This window comes from Typopeltis vanoorti, chromosome 7, assembly GCF_054136105.1.
Source record: "Typopeltis vanoorti isolate ZY-2024b chromosome 7, IOZ_Tvanoo_1.0, whole genome shotgun sequence".
Classification (NCBI taxonomy): Eukaryota; Metazoa; Arthropoda; class Arachnida; order Uropygi; family Thelyphonidae; genus Typopeltis; species Typopeltis vanoorti.
The window spans coordinates 85360001-85370732 of NC_143555.1; positions in this window are offsets into that span (position 1 = coordinate 85360001).

The following is a 10732-nucleotide window of genomic DNA, read 5'->3' on the forward strand; positions in this document are numbered from 1 at the left end:
TTTCTGAATCCAGATTTCCTGAAGGAAGCTCAAGATCTGAGATGAGAGAATTGCCTTAGAACTTTTTGCGCGAGACCTTTGACTGAGTGTGCGATACAGAGCTTTTGTAAGTTATATACTTTTGTACAATTCGTCTTATAATGTGTTTTATTTGGACAATTAAGATTTAGATTAACAGTAACAAGAAGTGTCATTAAGAGAATCTATTGGCATATTTGAAGTTTTATATACAGTTTGTAAAAGTAACTTACTAGAGAGAGTTAGCTAACCTCTTTGCAAGTATACTAGAAGTTTAATAAGTGGAAATTGTAAAGAGAATAAGTTTCTGAGTTAAAGAAAGTTTTTGGGATCATTTTGAAAAACGTTCCAGAGACAACAGAGGTTTTTTTGTGTGCTGCTGCTATTAATATTAAATAGTTGGTAAGAGCAGTTTCTATATCACATAAATAGAGCATTTGAATTTCAAGTTTATTATTATTTATAAATTAAATTGATTTTTCAGTTCATTTTTTTGTGCATCAAGATTCTAGTCATTTTAGGGTAAAATGTCGAGTAAAAAAGTGGATGTTAGTGAGCATAGCAAAGTTATCGTTACTATTTATTGCCTCTACGTTTTAACTAAAGCTGGAATTATTATGCTTATTACTGCAACTTAAAAAATCAAAGCTGTAGTTGAATAAATCCTGTAATAAATAAATGTTGTAATTCCATAAATATGATGAAATTTGTTATAATTTTTATTACCGTAAATTCAAAATTTTTATTTTTAGTGAGAATATTTGAACCTTACACTTCATGAAGTTCCAATTTTTACCTTGATTAGCAAGCTTAATTTGATTGCATTCAAATTCTTTTTTTAAAAAAAAACAAAAAACTTTTATCGCTAAGAAATAGTTTTGCTGCTGTAAATGAAAAAGCGAATTTATTAACAGATGAGACAAAATTTAAAGATGAAAGAGTTAAAAATACGAAAAAAAAATAAGTGACCAAGTTTCCGTAGGCTAGGAATGAGGTCCTGGACTGTTGTGTGATGGACATCTCTTGACCTCACCCGACGCTCCAATTCATCCCACAGACGTTCTATGGCGTCTGTGGAATGAATTAATGATACCTATGTGGTTCCGATCATATCCACAAACTACGCAGTACAGCAGTAGCAACAGCCTTATGACGGGGATGCATTTGTCTTGCTGAAGAAAACAACCGTGATTTCTGTAGAAATGCCAGAAAGTAGGAAGTATTGCATTGTCCAGAATGTTTAGATACCACGCGGAGTTCGATGTTCGGGGCACCACAAACAGAGATTCGAGGTCAAAACAAGAAAAACAGGACCGTACCATCACTTCGCCACCTCCGAATTTCATAGCTCGAGTTAAGCACTCTGGTAAGAGACGTTCACCGGGCATCCACTACACCCACACTCGTCCATCTTCTCGGGAGCGGGTGTAGCATGATTCGTCGCCATATAACTCGTGGAAGCTTTCGAAGCTTCCACGTCTCACTGTACACGCTCTTTGCAGCACTGAAGACTACGCTGCATGTTGGTTCGGGTAATGTGGGACTTCCATATTGTGGTCCTTCATGGAAACCAATTTTGTGCGATGCGGTTCTCAATGTATTTGTGCAGATTCGTGTTTCAGTAATGTGCGGAACTCCGCATTTACGGTGGCGGCCGATGAATGGAGTTCGTTACATGTTATCCTTCGTAGCACCGTACGGTCAGGTTCGGTGAGTCGTTTCACTTGCGGTTGACTTCCTGCATTTCCATCCCAGTCTGGAATCAAGAATTGTTGACCTGGGAAAGCTCAATTTGTCATCTATTTTTCCGAACCGAGAGGCATCGTATCACAAAGCCTCTTTCAAACTTTGTCAGTTCCCATTCTTGCAGCCATTTTACCCGAATACACTTGCACTCACTTGGAAGCATATATTCCTCCAATTTATACCGGCTACAAACACGTGACTCGTTACATGGTACGATGTATTTTACCCATTGGGTGTGGGTATCCGTTAACTTCTTTCCAAGCAGTGTATATTTTAAACTTGCACCAGCAAATATTAGAATGAAATATGACCGATTTAAAAATCGTTGACGTACTGAATGAAAACCATAGGGAAAAAACTCTACCGTGTAGAGAGAGAAAAAAAGAGAGATAGATAGAGAGAATGCTTCATTTGGTAATTTGCCTATTTTTAGACGAATTTGTTGAGATTTAACTGCATTTGGGGGGGGGGATTTACCTCGGGGATTGTTTCGAGAATCGAGCAGTGCAGAGAATACATCGATCGCCTTCGCTCCGCTCCAAAATACACTGATCCTCTCCTGATCATTTGCATGTTGCCCTCTCGGGGCCTGTTCCACAATCAGAAGCAGCTGTATTAGGATACAGCTGCTTCTGATTGTATCATCACGTCAGAAATCTGGCACACAATTGAATGCATACGAAATGAGTCAAACTCGTTCCAGACCTTATGGTGGAGTCGGAGTTTTATGGAAGAACAGCTGCTTAAAAATTATTTTTTTCATGTTTAATGATAACATATAGCTGTACTGTGAAAACACTTTACTGCACACATTACAAGCAGATGCAATACTTAAAACTAATTATATTCGAACTGTAACAAAGATAACGTTTGCGCTGATATCCATATGACCCTATGCTGATATCAATTCGTACCAAAATAAGTACATTTTTACAGATGTTTGCGCTGTGAATGTTATCTAGTTACAGTTTATTATGTAATAAATGGAATCAGATAATCTTCTTGACCGAGTTATTGCCTTATGGAATATACTGATCTGCCAATTTATTAGAATACACCCATCTAATGGACAGCAGTTCCCTACTCACTCACGCACACTTCCAAGAATTTGAATATTACTTACAGCCCCAAAGTCGTCGCTGAAAGCGTCACACAGATACATCCGACAGTATTCCGAAGTGGCCTAATAATGGACAGCACTGGGTCTTGACATATGCTTAAGGGGGGGGGGGGACATTGAAATACTCAATGCCTAACCACGCCAGTTAACAAAGGCTGCTTAGAGTTATTGAGACAGAGTATACAAATGAGAAATATTAAAATAATCTTGTGTTTACGTGTCTATAATTCTTAATCATAATGTCACAAGTGTCTCGAAAGAGTACAAATGAGAGATTTGCAGTCTTCAATTACGGTTAAGCCTTAAAAGTCTAGACCGCTGATAGGACTGATATTCGATAATATCCACGACCAAAAAATGGCGCTGAATATAAAAAGCAGGATTTCAAAACTCCATCTTGACCTTTTAACATCTCGGAATACAAGCGAATCTTGGTGTATCTCCCACCCAACAGCAGTAGACTATTAAACTGAAGCTGGTCAGACTTTGAATAATCCCATCCTCCTCCTTCTCATATGTATATTCAGTCTAGTGGCCTGTTACTTTCGTATTAGTCATGGCTTATTACGATTTGAAACCGCTATCGTATCGAGAATAATGTGGTTAGTCCTATGCCTTCCGGTGTGTCCTATGTCTGCAGATGCATGTTTTCAAGGGGCCAGTTTGACTGTTCTGGGGGACGAAAATTCCGCGTTTCAGGGTGAGGAAAAACCCTACTGTATGAGACCGACTAACTGAACCATTCAATACAAAGCTTCTGTTGTATTTGAAACTTGAAATATGAAAGTATTCCGATAACCGGTAGGTTTTAAATTTTCTTCTCTGTCATGATGTTATACGAGACATCCTACCAATAAACACATTGTAGACTGATGTCCTTATCTTATAGTCCTTATAAGGACTGGCTTAAAGGGGCGAAGCAAGAACGCTTTTCATCTTCTCCGTTATCTGTAGAGGACAGTGTAAGGATAAGGTGTTATTGAGCTATTAAAGCTCTGATCATGGCCGGAGGGTAACAGCAATAGCCAAGCCTCAGTTAGAACTATCATCGGCTATAGCATTGCTATCCATTACCCTCCAAAGGTATTAATTACCGCATCTCACGGTCGACCAAATTCTCTCCGCATCATGTTCAATGAGTAATTATTTAAAATTCATATATTTATTTTAAAGGTGTATGAACTTTATCGAAATTATTTTCTGAGTTTCGTAATTTTATTAGAAATAAAATATTGTAATCAATTGTAATATTTTCTATAGAAAATATCTTATTGAAAAATACAGAAAATATATAAACTTATTAATTATATTCTAACATTAACTGCTTAAAATCAGTTAATGTTACTCGATAGTATCATGACAGGTGGGGACATTTATGGCTCAACAACAAAACAACAGAAAGATTTCCTTCATTTTTTACAGATGTTCCCACATACATTTGGGTCTTCCACGATCGACTTCGAAACATGTTTCGACATACTTACCATTCATCGACCTGGTTACTGCAAATCACATATGTGTAAATTATGTAACATTCATATCAGCTGTAGTCAGCGATTGGGGAGAACTGTCACGTGATCTTTGCCGGAAGGAAGACAAACTTTATTAATGAAAGCCGACTAAAATATAAAGCTGTCATTTTTGGCATCTTTTGTGTCTTTGAGGTGAACACATGAAATCATTTAAAGGTAAGCATCTTATTCATTCACCTATCACACGCAAAGATATCCGTCACTAGTTTCTACAACTCAATACGATATTGCTAATTTTAAAATACTATTATTAACTTATAATATTGCCAAAATAGAGAGAATGAATATTAAGTAAGCTCAGTCGCTTAAGGAATTATTTGGACAATTTTGACCAAAGTTTCACTCTATTGCTCCATTAATGAGTAAAAGTAATATTTAGAATGAAAAGTTAGTTTTAAAACCATTGAGGCGGTGGAGTTAAGAATTGGAAATGTGTTTTAGACAGCTTAGAGCGAACACAGTTCCCTCTTAAAATTCGGATCGCTGTCAAAAGTAAGATCTCGCGAAATAAATTATTTCATTATTTATTTCATTATTGCTTCTTTTTTTAGCAAGACGTAGCAGAGGAGTGAGTTTTAAGGGGACTGAAATTATGCTTTTTTTTCTGCTCAATTTTCACTGGGATTGCGGTAAAGTCGAAATTTCTGGAATTTAGTTATAAATGTTCTTCCCATCTGATTGGTTTCCATTACCGAGGTTTATAGAATCATAAGAAAGATGCCCAGATGCAGATCTTCTTTTCACCCAACATGAGTGACATAAAATTGCTTCACGCTAATAATGGAAGTTCAGTGATGTTGGTGTTGTGCCTTCAAAATGGGCAATCAATCGTAGTATGAAGTAGATATTAAATACATACTGATATATCCGATATACGGCATTTTGATTAATTCTCTAAGAAAATAGCTGAAGATTCTGTTCTTTGACCTCTCTCTCTCTCTCTCTCTCTCTCTCTCTCTCTCTCTGTGTTGTGTGTGACACAACACCCTCACACAGATAGATAGAGAGAATATACTACATTTATTCCTCTTATGGTTGTAATTTGTACCAGACCAAAACAACCTATGTAGTAGTAAGCGATTCGTAAAAATATAAGCTAAGGTAAGTAACAAATACAATTTTCTTTTTTCAAGTTAAAATATTTCTTTACTACCTCTTTATGTCATAACTCATAAGCTCTTACTTTCCCTATTTTGTCATGTTTCAGTTCGATTTCAAGAGATTGCATAATATCACATCGATAATACGTTTTCATCGAACGATAGTTTTCGAAGAAGCCGAAGATTTCGCAGTTGATGAGATCAGATATTCTTGTTTTGAGTTTTTCCCACTTCAAGATGTTCAGTGTGTCCTTTCTTATGTTATGCAAGATTGCCGTGATCTTATGTGATGAGGAAATAACACACAGCACGATTTCGGAGGAAGAAAGCGAGTAACCATTCTTTAGCTCTGAAATTTATAATAAAATGTTGAAAATATAATTATATTTAGATAATCTTAACCAATTCCATATTAACCAAAAATAAGCCAAAAAGTTAAAAATATATTTTGAACTTCATAAGAATGCTCAAATATCTCACTAATTCCTTTAACTTTTTCCAGTTGCTCTTGCGAAGGCTGCAATGGAAAATTCTGGTAAGAAACCTTTGTATACATGTCCCACTTTTGTATTCTCCTGAATCGTCATAATAATAACTCTTTAAAATCCGTAAATTATGCTCCGAGGAGGTAGAAAATGTATATATTAATGTAAAATGCAGAAAAATAACAAATAAAAGAATTAATATAATTTTTATTAGCATGTGAGAATTTTTTGTAATAATTTGTGAAAAACGTTAAACACGTTTAAAATATAGCCCATGTTTGAGATCTTTAATATAACTTATTATTGGGTTTAAAATTAAAACCAGTAACAGTCCTGTAAAGAATATTTGTGAAATACACACTTCCATCAGTGCTATTTTAGGAGCTTCTAGTAGCTTTTTGCAAAGAGTTTTAAAAGACCAATCGCTTTAGAACAATTTTCGTAATAGATTAAATGCTATCATTGTCTTACAGATCTTTTCGAAGGCACAGGAGCTGATCTCAAAAACGTAAGTGCCTTAAATATGTTAATTGTCTTATTAAGCATCTGTCATCAGAACAAAGAATACAGAGTTATATAAATATACTGTGTATATGTTATACACACGATGTCACATTTAAATCATAATATTTGTATCATAATATTTATTAAATCATAATAATATTAAATCATAATATTTATATAATAATATTTGTAATAATCATAATATTTAAATCATAATACTATATTCACACTATATATATATATATATATATATATATATATATATATATATATATATATATATATATATATATATATATATATATATATATATATATATATATATATATACAGTATATATAGTGTGAATATATATATATATATTTGACCCTAACAGTAGAATTAAAATTTTGCTTAACTTGGACTTTTTGAAATGCTAAAAGCACGTATTATTATGAATGCAGTGTATTTTTTTTAAATTCCTATTAAAGTGATGCTTCTAATAATAACAATAATAAAGTAAACAGTAAGTAAAACAACAAGAAAAAAAAAACACTTGTTATATCCAAAACTAAACAAAGTATGATTTTTTTTTTCCAGACAAGAACGGCAATTGTTAACCCTGCAAAGTATTGGCCCAATGCCACAGTTCCATATGTAATTGATCCGTCTGTAGGTAAGTATTCATTACTTGCGCAAAAACGTTTTTTTTTTTTGTTGCTAGTCGAACAATACTTTTAAGCTTTAAGTCATCCTTTACTCCCAACGCTTACAAGATTTGGATTTACAAAACCTTTCAAAATTTTTCCGATTTTTTGATGTCCAAATCCTGAACTAAAGTTTGAGTAATTCGTTTTCCCTTGTTTTTTCCATCTGCTTGTGATATTCATTGGGAAAGTTATCGTTAAAATAACCTATTTCTTGTTATCAAGTCGATCGGAGGATGTGCACATTGCTCATTCATACATAGAGTGCGATGATTGGCCATTCAAATAAAAAAATTAAATAAATAAAATAATAACGAATATAATTATAATTTTCTCACCTATAATAATAATGCACAACGTAATCTGTCTTATCGAGCTCCAATCTGTTATTGAATAGGTCAGGGAGAACTTCTACATGTAACTGGCGAAGACAACACACACACGCACATACTCACACTTCAATATTTATTACGAGACGCAATACTAAACTAATAGTATTCGACTATTGATTTTTTTTCGCTTAATCTCTTTCTTAAGTATACTACCTGAGCCAAAAGCAATCCACTAAGAGATAAAATTGATAGCAGATAATCACATTTTTTTCAGCAAGTTACACTGAAGTCATAAGGAGAGGGATGGCTGATTATGACAAGACATGCGTACGTTTCCGCAGAAGAACCACAGAAACGAACTACGTTCGAATAATGGCAGGAGTAGGGTATGAAAAATTTTAAATATAAAAGCTTGTAGATGTCTGTTAGCATTCATTTATCATTAAGATAGTTTAATTACAGTTTTTGTTTTTCCTTTTGTAGGTGCAGTTCTCCTCTAGGGATGCAAGGAGGAGCGCAAAACCTGTCGTTAGGTAAAAATTGCAATTATGCACAAATTGTGACTCACGAGCTTGCCCATGCTTTAGGATTTGACCACGAACACAACAGATCAGACAGGGATAAATACCTCATCATTAATTGGACCAACATAGAGCCAAGTGAGTAATTATTAATGCATCGACCAAGCACGTAGCCCTAATGTAATTATACACTACTCGGAAAGAAGTCAACGAACATCCCCCCCATAGGTAAGGTGCATCGTGCCATGTAACAAGCCACGTGTTTGTAGCCGGCATAGATTGGAGGAATAGGATGCTCCCAAGTCATGCAACTGTGGGCGGGTGAAAAATGGGAGTTACAATGTTCTTTTTCAATTAATCGTTTTTTACTCATACCGGTTCAAGGTTTGGATATTATTTTTTATAAGTTATTTGTTAATTATAAAGAAAACACTACACTTTCTTACGACTTGTAAATTGCTAACGGCTAGCCTCCGATTGCTGTGGTCAGCGGATGTAGCCGCGTACGTAGACTTGCTCGGTAAAATTCGTTAAAAATCGATATTTATGCAGTGGTGTCACAAGATTTTTTGAAATGACAAATAGAACATTATTTCCTTTTGAAATTGCAGTGTAGTTTGGCGTATAAAATAATCTTAAGTGGAAATCTTAATTTTTTAAATGTTTATTTAATTCGGCGTTGTCAAAAGTTAAATAACCATGGTTACAAAGTTTGGAGGGCCGCATGTCACTTGTCGGCGGCCTCATGCGGCTCGAGGCCGCGTGTTTGACATGCCTGTTCTAGAGTATGGTCTCTGGTTTCTGTGCCCTCCCTTTATTCTTACATGCAGTGTATATGTACCTTCTCCATTTGAGAGAAGCACTAAGCAGTTCAGATGTCCAGCCGCAGATTATTCAGTGGAACGAAGCTATTGGTAACAACCTCGGAATGTTTCTTGATAAGTTGCGAAGAATCTTACTACTGCTTATTCTGCAAGGATGGGCCTAAAGGGAGACCGAGTAAGCAGTTTGCAGGAGGCATACTGTTATCTATCTATATATATATTCATTTTTAATATAAACTGACTAAAAATCCGAGAATTATAACACATCGAAATTTATTTGAAAACGCAACATGTTTCGTCGGGATTGACTTCATCAGGCGTTAAGAACATAGAAAGCTATTAAAAGGCACTGGAAAAAACATTGAGACACTCTAAAGCTATACAATTATAAAGCTATAAAATTCGACTGTAAATTACAGTTATTATGAACTTATGCTATAGTCCGTGTTAAAGTTCTATTGTTGTACACTTGTGCGTGTGTGGAACCACGCGATCTCCAATATCTGATAGTAGAGCTGAAAGAGTCAGGCAAATTATAGCTGAGATTATTGTTGATATGAAGAGGGTCCAAGGTGATCTACAAATGGTTTGAAGTTGTTGTCCAATTTACTTCATGTTGGCGGCTTTCGTTGTTAGTGTTTATTGAAAAGAGGACATGGCCTGCTAAGGCAGCAGTTCTGGTTCTCTTGTAAGAAATGTCTCTCTGGTGTTCCTCGAGACGTAGGAGGATAGATTTCTCCGTTTGGCCATAGTAAGGTTTTCCGCACTCACATGTGACTTTGTATATACCTGGGAATTGTAGAAGGTTGTGAGATTGTTTGTAGTTGCTGAAACATGATCTTATTTTTGGAAGAGTCGAGAAACACGTTTGTATGTTAAATTTCTTTCAGATTCTACTCAGTTTTTTGGATAGTGTGCTGATATATGGCAAGGAGATATAACCTTTGGAGTTGTCCTGTGTCTCTACGTTGCTACGTTGATGGTGGGAGAATTGTTTGTTGATACTTTTTAAATAGTAGCGATTGCTTTTAAAGGTCCATTTAAGATATTGTAGTTCTTTTTTTAGTTCTTCTTCATCTGACAGTACAGATCTTGCACGATTCCCAAGAGTTGATATAATACCCAACTTTTGCGCTGGATGGTGATGTGAGGACGCATCTGTCCGTGTGTGTTAGCTTTCTAAATATAGAAACTTTATTGATTCAGGCGTCTTGGTGAGTTTAACATCTAGGAAACAGAGGGAACTATTTTCTTCAATCTCCATGGTCAATTTGATATCCTAATGGAGGTTGTTTAAGTGGTTGAGAAACCTGTGAAGAATCTCAATACTATGCTCTCATATGAGGAATATATCGTCCACATATCTAAGCCAAATTCTTGGTTTTAAACTAAAAGAGGAGATTGCCTTTTGTTCAAAATCCTCGAAAAAAATGTTGGCTAAAATGGGAGAGAGGGGGCTTCCCATAGCTAATCCTTTGACCTGTTTATAAAGTTTACCTTCGAATTCAAAATAGTCAGAGTTTACACAGTGAGATAGTAGAGAGAACATTTTATATGAAATCTTGTTCTTTAAAATATGGAGAACTTCTTGTGTCGGAATGTTGGTAAAGAGTGCTACCACGTTAAAGCTCACCATAATGTCAGAAGATTTGAGTTTTAAGTCCTTGATTTTAGAGACAAAATCTGTTGAGTTTTTAATATAAGAAGAAGATTTTCCCGCATAAGCTTTTAACGATGACGCCAGATATTTAGATAACCTGTAGGTGGGTGAGTCAATGCTGTCTACTATAGGTCTCAGTGGATAGTTTTCTTTATGTACCTTAGGGAGACCATAATAGCCTTGGAATGAGTGGGTGTAAAGAAC